Source organism: Megalopta genalis, chromosome 7 (genome assembly GCF_051020955.1).
Source record: "Megalopta genalis isolate 19385.01 chromosome 7, iyMegGena1_principal, whole genome shotgun sequence".
Taxonomy (NCBI): domain Eukaryota; kingdom Metazoa; phylum Arthropoda; class Insecta; order Hymenoptera; family Halictidae; genus Megalopta; species Megalopta genalis.
In genome coordinates, this window is record NC_135019.1 from 16,537,508 (window position 1) to 16,547,135 (window position 9,628).

Genomic DNA, 9,628 nt, shown 5'->3' on the forward strand with positions numbered 1-9,628 from the left:
CCGATTCCCGCCGTTAGATCGCCGCGGCGAGGCTGATCCACGGATCCAAGGTAAGCGTTCCGCGATCGATTCGCGACAAAAGAAGGAAAGACGAAGAGAGAGGGTCGGGTTGAGACGCGTGTGGTGATAAAGGACGGGGGGAGGGGCAGTCGCCGGAACGTCGAGAAGTTAGGAGGCCTCGTATATTAACGCGTCTTGTAGAACACAGGCTTTTAGCTGTAATTCGACCTTGTACACGGGAGAGGTCGCGCGAGCAATAAACAACCGGTGTCTACATCTCCTATAAAATAGTTTTACGGCGCGAGACCGAGGAGAGGAATTTCGCGTCGTCGTAAAGCCGGAAAGGAGCGCGGAGCGCGCGCGCGTTCACTTCTCGCGTCGTCTCGCTTCAATCCCGGCTCGGTATCGCCGCGTTTCGGCGATAGCGGAAGCCATAAACTGGTCGGCGAGAGAAATCCTTTTCCCTTGGACTCGTGCGCGCGCGCACCGTTTATTGGACGTGAAAATTAGCGTGCTCGGATGGGCCGAGTATTCGGGTCGGGATCGTTTCACCCGACCGACGACCGGTCCTTCTCGATCGTTCGCCGGCGGAATCCGAAAATCACGGCGAGGACCCTAGGGCGAGGGGAAAATTGGGGGACGCGACAAGCAATTATCGCGTCGCGAGATGGTAGGTGGTAGCGCGATGGTGGCTGAGATCGCGGCAGGAAGGAAGGGCGGACGAGCGGGAGGAGAGAAGAAGAAGAAGAAGAAGCGGCTCGGCGGGTCATCCTCCGGATATCGAGGCTCTTCGCGCTCCGAGAAAAGTCCTTCGGTGGGGTTAAGTAAAAAGTTTAGGATCTCGCCTACACCCTCCAATTTAATACGTGACGCGGCAGAGGAGAGAAGAGCGCGCGAGAAGAGGCAGCGTAAAAGGTCTCTTAATAGAGAGGTCGACCTCTGGAGGGTACGAAGGTGGTGAGCTGCAATTAGCCCCACCAGCCATCCGGGCCGGGCCGTCCGGACTCGATTAGCCCATGGCCAGGAGATTGGTCTGCTTGTAGCCGGCTGGGTGGTCCAACCGGGGTAATTTTCGGCTGCCGTCGACGTTCCCCTTTGAGGGAAAAATGGCCCCCCTCCGAAATTGGTCCCGGACGTTACCGCGTACCGGTGCGGCGCGGTGCGGCGCGGCTCGTCTCGGCTCTCGGCACTCGGCGTATCGAGTACCACAACTGCTCTCGGGCCTGCATATAGTCTCCGGGCGCCATCTTCGTTCATCCTGCTCCGCCCTCTTCGCTCCTAGGCGAGGGGGGCACAAGCAAAGATCTTCCGGTGGTAATTCAATTTTACCCGGCAGAGACGTTGCGCGCCGGTTATTACGGTCTAATGAAAACATCGCCGCTACGGAACGATGCCCGATTTACCGATTACCGTGTTTGCGCGCTTATTAACCGTATTCTCTCCTCCCTGCTCGAATCGCGAAACCGTGACTCGGAATAAATCCCTCGAGCGCCGAGGGGGGGGGGGGGGGAGGAGAAGCGGCGCGGATCTTCGTGCGACCGGCGCGAAAAAGGTACGAAGCGCGAAGTTCGGGAAGCTCGTAAAGCGGAAGGTGAAACGTGTCACAGGGGGTTGCGCGCCGGACATTCGGAGCGAATGGAGGGCGAAACTCTCCCACGGAGAGAAGGCATCGTTCGGCGCACCGTTCTCGGAACGATTAGACGCGGAACAATGGTGGCCGCGGAACGCACGTGGGTCGTGACGCGCGACAAAACCGCAAAACGCGACCGTGATTAATCGCCGTGCTCGCCTTCGCGGCCGCGCTTTTCTCGTCTTCGTCTTTTCTCCTAGCACGCGTTCCGTTCTGTTCTCTCATTGGCTTCTTCGACTCGGTGCTTCTTCGACCCGACGCAGGACTGCAGGAAGCGATCGCCCTCGGTTTCTGCAAAGCTCGGGGGATCGATGAAATTGCGAATATCCGGAGAATAACGAGAGAACGAAAGAGAACCGAAGAGAAAGAGGGCGACGGAGAGGAGGCGTGGGGAGAAGGGTGGAAACTGCGTCGGACGCGTCGGACGGTGCAAGTCGCGAGTGTACGGAGGCAAGACATCGAGGCGGCGCCGGAGGTGGTCGGTCGTTCGAGCCGGCCGCGCTGCTCCGACGCCAATATTAATTAAACGATCCCATAAGCGCCTAACAAACTGGCTGTACGTTAGGCGGTTTATTGGAGTCCCCGAGCAGGACGTTAAAATGTTCCAATCTTAATTAGGTAGGTGTTTACAGGAGGATAATTCCACGGGCCTCGAGCCGGTGCACTATTCACCGTTTGTACCGGACGCGGGCCACCGGCCACGAACGCATTTCCGTTCGTCTCTCTCTCTCTCTCTCTCTCTCTCTCTCTCTCTTCCTCTCTTCCTCTTCTCCTCGTCTCCTGTCCGAGTTCTCCACCAAATATTCCACGAAATGATGTTTACTCCGATGCGGTGGCCGACGTTCTCTCTTCTCCACGGTCCTCGTTCCTCGTCCGTTCCTCGACCGATCCTCCTCGCGCCCGTTGCCCCCGTCGTCGACGTCGCCGTCGCCTCGTCTCTTGGTTCCCTTTCGCGCCCTTACCACCGTCCAACCCGAACCACGAAGGACAGTGTCGCGAGGTAGGTGGAGAAGGTCGTTGAAATCTTTACGGTTCTTCCAGCTTCTTGGAATTTCTTCGACCGCCTCTCTGTCTCTTCCCTCGTTTCGTCTCCCCCCTCACCCTCCAGTCCCGACGGCATACTGGTCTTGCGTAATTAGCTGCGAGCGCGTTCTTTTCTTTCGCTTTTTCCCTTGTTCGCTCTTTTTCTCGAAAAGCGGGGAGCAACAGGGGCGGGACGACTAATTTTCGCTCGGAATGCGCTTCGGATAAGCCTTCGTCCGCTCTCTCGCTCTCGCTCTTTCTTTCTCTCTTTCTACCTATTTTTCTCTCTCGCTCTCTCTCTCTCTCTCTTTTTCTCTCTCGCTCTCTCTCTCTCTCTCTTTTTCTCTCTCGCTCTCTCTTTCGCCGTATTCGTTTCTCTCTCTCTCGCAGCCGAGATCGCCGATTATACCTGGCCCGTGAAAAGATTCGCGTCGATCTAATTTTACTCCTCGCCTCGGGTAACACTGACCAGACCAACGGACCGCGAGAACGGTAATTCGCGTCGGTTCGAGAAACATTTAGAAGCGGTTAGCGTTTCCTCGCGGCGCGATCCTCCGTCTCCGGCGCTCGGCTGTCCCGAGCCCCCGAGACCAGATCGGGGAAATCGTCGATCTCCGTGGCCGCCGGTGGTGCGTGCGGCTCGGGCCCCGGACCCTTATCGCGGCCGATCGGGCCTCGGGAACGATTCGATTCGCGGCGACGATTTACGCGAAACGTGGAAAATCGTTTGCGGCGAACAGGCAACGCCGCGTCGCGAGGAAATCGTAATTTCTCTACGGTTGAACGCGAGAGAGCAGGCTCGAGCCGAGCCGAGTCGAGTCGAGCCGAGCCGAGACGGGGCGAGACGAGGCGTAATTATCGAGCGCGCGGTATCGGTGAGTCCCTTTTTTCAAGAATTTTTCTCCACCGGCGAGGAATTCGGCGTTATCGGGGCACGCTTCGACGAAGGAACTCGCTTGTTTCGTTTCGTTTCGTTTCGCTGGCCGCGTCTCGTTTTCGATTTATCGGCGGCTAGAGATACCACCATCCACCGAGATTGTCCACGAGTTGCACGAAAGGCTAGATGTGTCCTCGTTCTCGATTTATCGGAACGAGAGATTGCCGCCCTGCGCCGAGAAAGATCGACCGCAGGCTGCGCGCGAATCCAGAGATGTATCGCATCTGCGATTTATCGCGGCTGGGATTTTTACTTATTTTATTCTTATTTATTCGAGAGCAGCAGAAGAAAACCCTATGGAGCAAGCGTTTACGGAGTGGTTCGCGGTTGGATAAAGCGCGAAACGATTTGCCGTTCGGAACGATTAAACGGCGAGGAAATATCGAACGCGCGCGTCACAATGGATACACGCGTCGATGAAGACGCGATTTGTACGAATCCGTTCGCCGTAAAGCGTGCGGCAGTTTCCTTGTCGGGCAAATATTTTCGATCTAATGGACGCCGACGAGCAACACAAGACGCAGCTTAAACACCATAAAGCCGGTAATTCCGGACAGAAGATTACGCCATTAAGAGAACAAACCTCGTGGGCAAAAACAATAGTATTTGATAAATAAAATACGTTTATTCGACGAACAATTATTACAGACGGTGATCCGGGTATCCTATCGTGATGCGGTTCTCTGAATGTACGACTATTGGGAACTATAGGTAAATACAATTTTATGCGAGAGAGGAACAACAACCTCGACGGAAAGGCACTTTGAGAGAATGATCGAAGCGCGAAATAGGAAAAATGCCACTGCGCGGCATACGTCGGTGAATTCCAACAATCGGGGTTAGAGATACGGTAAAATTCCTCCCCTAATTCGCGGACGGATTGCGCACAAAAATGGACAATTTCGGAAGTGGAGACACGATCATTCGTGCGCCTCGCGGCACGTTTTTATTGTCGTTGACAATCGGTAACTGTAAAAAAGTAATACTGTAAAAATTTGAGGAATCGGAGCCACGATTATTCGAGCCTCGCGGCTCGTTTTTACAGTTACCGATTGTCAACGACTATAAAAACCGATTCCTCCGTCTCCGATTCTTCAAATTCGATGGTCGCCGAACGTGACGTCGCTCGATTTTGAATAGTTTCGGAAGAGGAGACACGATTATTCGAGCCTCGCGGCTCGTTTTTATAGTCGTTGACAATCGGTAACTGCAAAAACGAGCCGCAAGATTATAATCGTGTCAACTCTTCCCAAACTGTCAATTTTTATGCGCAATCTGAGCGCGAATTCGAGAGAAATTACTATACTACCCTCCGCCAAGATTGTCCGCAAGCTGCGCAAAAGTCGAGATGCGTTTCATTCTCAGTTTATCGAGACTGGTGATAGCACCGTGCGTCACCGATGCCACCTACGAGTCGCGCAAAACTCTAGATGCGTCCTGTTCTCGATTTATCGGGGCTAGAGATAGCATTCTCTGTCAAGATCGTCCGGAAGATACGGAAACTGCTCCCGCGCGGAAAGTCTCTGCTCGAAAAGTCTCTAAAGAATCTTGCGGAATGTTTTTAACTGTAAAAACGAGCCACAGGGTTATAATCGTGTCGGCCCTTCCCAAACTGTCCATTTTTGTGCGCAATCTGAGCGCGAATTAGAGAGAAATTACTATACTACCCTCCGCCAAGATTGTCCGCAAGCTGCGCAAAAGTCGAGATGCGTTTCATTCTCAGTTTATCGAGACTGGTGATACAGTAATGTCTCTCTAATTGACGCTTAGATTGTACAGAAAAATGGACAATTTGGGAAGAAGCGATGCGATTATTCGAGCTTTGCGGTTTGTTTTTATAGTAACGAATTGTCAACGATTACAAAAACGAGCCGCAAGTCTCGAATAATCGTATCTCCTCTTCCTAAATTATCCAATTTAGTGGACAATCTGAGCGTCAGTAAGAGAGACATTACTGTACTTCGATAAATAAATAAATCGATTTACGGAATAGCGAGTAATCCTCCAGACACATCATGCATTGATTTCCAGAGCAACGATGCTTCTTCTCCTCTTCAAGCCTTCTTTCTATTTTACCGGCATTAAAAATAACGATCCTTTCCGTCGTACCTGTATACTTGCCAATAATTTTAGCACTAAGTTGCCGGTATTATCCCTTATCGCTCCAAGAATTTTATAGGACGCTGGAGCGCTGGCTTAAAGCTTGGCAGCATTACTACCAGTTGGAGCGATAAGGGTTAATAGCAACCTATTCGGATTACAAGAGTGCGTAGACGTTTATTCTCTTAATTATTTCGGCCCCGTGGTTTACATCCATAAAAATTATCTTTTTACATTTTTGTAAAATGTGCGCCACCGATGCCACCTACGAGTCGCGCGAAACTCTAGATTCGTCCCGTTCTCGATTTATCGGGGGCTCATTCTGTGTCAAGATCGTCCAGAAGATACGAAAACTGCTCGGGCGCGGAAAGTCTCTAAAGAATCTTGGCTGCGGAGAATCAGAGAGCGGAGTATAGAGCTCTCGCTGGCAGAAAAGGAGGACCGTAACGAGACCGGCCAGCATGGTAGAGATAGAGAGAGACGGAGGCAGAGTCATAGTCGGACTCGGAGGCAGAGGCAGAGGCAGAGGCAGCAGGACGATAAATATCTCTGTGCGGTCGCGTTGCGAGCACACGACATTGTGGGCAATGGTCGTAAACCGACGTGTTGCGATCCCCTCGCGGCCCGCGGCTCCTCTGCCCCCTCCACCCTCGCGGCTCCCATCGGTGTGTGTTTTCGATGCCAGATTATACGCGCTGGACCGTGGCACCGACAACTTCATCCGCGGGGCGCCTCTGATTTATCCTTATTAATAAAACTTTAAAGTGCTGTTAACATGTGCCGAAGGGTGGCGGTAACGGAGAACGCGCCGCGCAGACCCCGAGAAAGACCGGGGCACGAGGAGGGTGGGACGGCTCGGGCTGGACAGCGAGGAGGATGAAACGAGCCACGGCCGGGAAAGTATTGCGCTTCTACCCGGCCTTCGTGGGCGACCAAAATTTCGCCGAGCGATTCCGCCCTCGATCCGGCGGCGTCCTCTTATCGAGCTCTCTCTCTCTCTCTCTCTCTCTCTCTCTCTCTCTCTCTCTCTCTCTCTCTCTCTCTCTCTCTCTCTCTCGAACCGTCCGACTAATTGGTCGCGGCCCGTCGACGCGGCATCGTGGAAAACGATGGTCCAAATTCCCGTGGTCACCGGAGAACGCGACGTCGCCCGATCTCGAATAGTTTCGAAACGATGGAGTTCCCGGAGCTTTCGAGAAATCTTCGGATAGAGATAGGAGACGAAGGTTCGCGACGGAGAGGAGGCCGGGATCGCGAGCGAGGAATCGGCGAGCGAAACTTTCGGTGGTCGAAAGTTTCTCCGGCGAGTCTGAGCGCACGCATGGTCGCTCAGCGGGGTGCTCGAAACCCGACGGCACGGGGGGGCGAGGGCGAGGGGGTGGGGCGAGGGGTCCCGAGGATTCGAGCAGCGCCTCGACGAGATATCAGGCATTATTAAAAGTACATAAACACCGCGAGGTAAAACGCGAATTATGGCCGGGACTGGCTGTGAATTAAGGAGGGGCGACGACGGGGCGATGAGAGCACCGGATAAAAAGAGCCATCGTGCGAGCTTACGCCTCGCTACTTCCTTTGCCCCCGGATCCTGCCTCTCTCCTCGACGTCTCTCTCTCTCTCTCTCTCTCTCTCTCTCTCTCTATCCGCCTCCGCTCTCTCCCAGCATCTCTTCTCCTCCTCTTTATTTATCTACTTGGTGCCGGAGCCGCTCGGCCCCGCGTCCGTGATTCCCCGTTGTTCGTAAAATCGAGAAACCGTGAGATAAGGATCCCGGCGGGGATCGCTGCGAAAGACGCGATCGCAGGGATTCTGGATCGCGTCGATCAGCCCCGTGAAAGACGAGGGACACCGGCGCGCCGCGCGGCTCTAATGAAGCCGTTTTCGTGGACGGGCCCACCGTTGTCCCGCGGGTGGGAGCGTGGATCGTTTCTTTATCGCGAGCGTTCGATCTGTGAGATCAACGTTTCAGCTCCGTATATCCGTTCGATCGGGTATCGATTCCCGATGGAACTCGGACGTAATTCACGATCTCCCGTCGTCCGGAGGCCTCCTCGATATCCTGCCGCGTGCACCGATTCCGATTCCGATACCGATTTCGATTTCGGTTCCGTCTCTCTCTCTCTCTCTCTCTCTCTCTCTCTCTCTCTCTCTCTCTCTCTCTCCCGGCTGCCGATCCTCGGACGAGATTACCCTCGACGAAGCTGTCGTCGCGTCGCGAGCGCGACGCTCTTCGACGGAGCGGAGGACTCCCCTCGTTAATCGCGGCACATTTTTTCTGAACGCGACACCGGTGCCCGGTTATGAAAATTCCCGGGGAACGAAGAGCGGCGTGTCTCGGGCTTGTCCACCAGAGTTTTGGCTCATGTCGCGCGTCCACCCACGATCGGGAGGATATGGATGCGAGCAGTTAGTCTGCGGAGGGGTCCGCGACAAGCTTGAATCATCGCGGGCCCGGCGATAACGCGACCCATGGGCCACGATCTCGGCCTGCTTCTTCTCGCAGGATGCTTCGATTTCACGGTGTTTCTTCCCGTCGATTGAAATCGACACGAGCAAAGGCCGCGGATCCGTCTGCCGGCGAGCGTGGATCGCTAGAAAACGTTTATCGCGCACGGGGGCCACGCTGGAAACGGGGACCTCTTTCTCTAGCCGCGTCGGTCCCGTCTCGTAAACGGCTCCGTTTTACGATCCCAACGGTGGTTCTCGCTGCACTTTTTGCCCGAGTGCTTACCCTACCGGCGGCGACGAGGCTGGGAAGAGCGGATCTCTTCTCGCTCGCCCTCACCGTCGCGTCCCGTCGCCGTTGTTCTCCGTCGCGCTCCCGCTCGCGCTGGATGGAAGAACACCTACCGCGATAATTACGTGACATTTTGTTTTGCGACCGCAGGGGATTTTTTCCTCGCCTCCGTTCCGACCTCGCGCGTCGCTCCGAATCGCCGAAATCACCGCTTCCCTCGCTCATTCGTTGAACGAACAACTCCTCTCGCCGGCCTCTCTCCGGCCCCGAGTCCTCTCGAATCACCGCCGCGCCGCGCCGTGGCAAATTATTTACCCGTTTTAATTTCGGCCATTACCTTCAAATTATCCCGGCCGCCGACCACGAGTAGCCTAATTTTTATCGTCGACGGGGACGGGGAGAAAATAATTTCGATCCCGCGATACCTCTCGGACTCGTAAACCAGTGGAGGACGCGCGAGCCAAATCGGACCTGGCCGGGACACACTCGTCGCGGGCACGACCGTGGCGAGGACGACCGAGGGCCGACGAACCGTCGATTAGAAACCTCGAATTATCCCGAACGATTCGTAATTATCAGGAAATAACTCAATAAAGGCTCGCACCGGGATTACCTACGTGGCGCGGGCCATCGATAAAATATCAATTTCGGTAATAGCCGGTGGGACGGAGCAGAACCGTGCGAGCTGCGAGCCGCGGGGACGCGAAGGGGGACCAGCGCGAGAGAACGAAAGAGGAGAAGATGATTTTGACGCCTCTCTTTCGCGGCGGCCTTGCGACGTAATTACGAGGCTCGCGGAACACGGCGGTGGGTCCAGCTGGGCCCTTCGGCCTGCTTCTCTCTCTCTCTCTCTCTCTCCCTCTCTCTCTCTGCTCCCCTCTCACCCTCTCGCTCTCAAGATTCCCTCTTTCTCGAACATCTATCCTCGATCCCTCCCCGAGTCCCTCCACCTTTCTCCAGCACCCTCGGATCTATCCGATCCGGTCGTCGCGACGCGTCAGCCCCTCGCGGGAGGGAGGAAGCGATCGCGCGATTTCTGCTCCGCTAGGAATCGGATCGGATCGGATCGGATCGTTCGTGCGTTCTTCCGAGTGAGAACAAAGAGAGAGGCACGGATACCTTCGCAGTCAACGATCCGAGAGCGCGGTGTATGCTAATTTACCAGGAATCCCTGTTCCTCTGTTTCTTCTTCCTCCGTTGCTGT